Raw genomic sequence first — 1251 nt, 5'->3', positions numbered from 1 at the left:
AAAACTAATTTTATCGATTCAACTACTAATTTATTGATTGAATCAATAAACTAATAAATCAATAATTTGACCAGTTTAATTATCGATTCGATTTTTACGACTATAGTCTTGCACATCTGAATTACAAAAAAAAAAAAGTAAAAATCACTACAACAATATAGATTATTTTTGAGGGTTATAATGTGTAAAAGAAAATTAAAATTTGTCAAAAAAATAAATTTTGACATTATTTTAACTATGAAAATATGTTAATAAAAGTTTTGTCAAAAATAGTATTTTTAACATATAAGTGATTGTGAAAAAAATTTAAATCTTATTTTGATAAATATTGACTGTCAAAAATAATTTGTTAGAAAATTTTGAGAACATATTTTCTGTGATACTTATTAATTGTCAAAAATACTATTTATTTTGACACTTATTGACTATAAAATATTCTCAACAAAAAATTTTAACAAAGAATGAGATGAGATCTTGAAACTAAAGAATAATTTGAGATTTTGAAGATAAAGAATGAGTAGTATAATTCTAAACTGAGAGCAGTATGATGTCAAAATTAACAGAGTCAAAGAAGAAAAAAAATAGTGGAGTAAATTAAAAACAAATGAGTGTCAAAATTGATGAGTAATTTTCTACGGTCAAATTATTCATCAAGAAAACATAGAAAATTTGACATTTATAATATTTGTCAAAAATATATATTAATTTTGACATTTAATTATGGTGTTAAAAAATAAAGTGTTAAAATAACTCTATTTTCTTGTAGTGAATATTACTAAAATAAAAACCAACATCAAATCAGTATGTACAAGAAATAATAGAGAGTAAGAATATTCATCTGTTCTCGAAACACCCACAATTTTTCATATGACAATGAAAAGCTACATATAATTAATTAATTAACGAATAATTAAGGCCTAACACGTGGAAACATAAGTATATATTGGCTAAATTTTTTGGTATTGTATCATTAAATACATATTACGTCTATATTAATAATTTTAGTGTAATATCTTAATATAAAATAAAATTACTATCACAAAAAATTATCATTAACGATTTTAAATATGGACAAAATTATTTAAATCGTATCTAACAATTTAAATAAGGACAAAGTTCTTTGGGTAAAAATCAACACTACTAATTTTATAAGAGAATTTTTGTCAAAAATAAATCGGTACGACGGATTTTATTGTTGCAGTATTTTGAAAAATTGAAAATATGTATTTTTTGTAAGCATTTTTGTATTAT

The sequence above is a fragment of the Arachis ipaensis genome, chromosome B08, assembly GCF_000816755.2.
Source record: "Arachis ipaensis cultivar K30076 chromosome B08, Araip1.1, whole genome shotgun sequence".
Taxonomy (NCBI): Eukaryota; Viridiplantae; Streptophyta; class Magnoliopsida; order Fabales; family Fabaceae; genus Arachis; species Arachis ipaensis.
The sequence above is the reverse complement of the archived record's forward strand: the minus strand, read 5'-3'. Positions refer to the sequence as shown.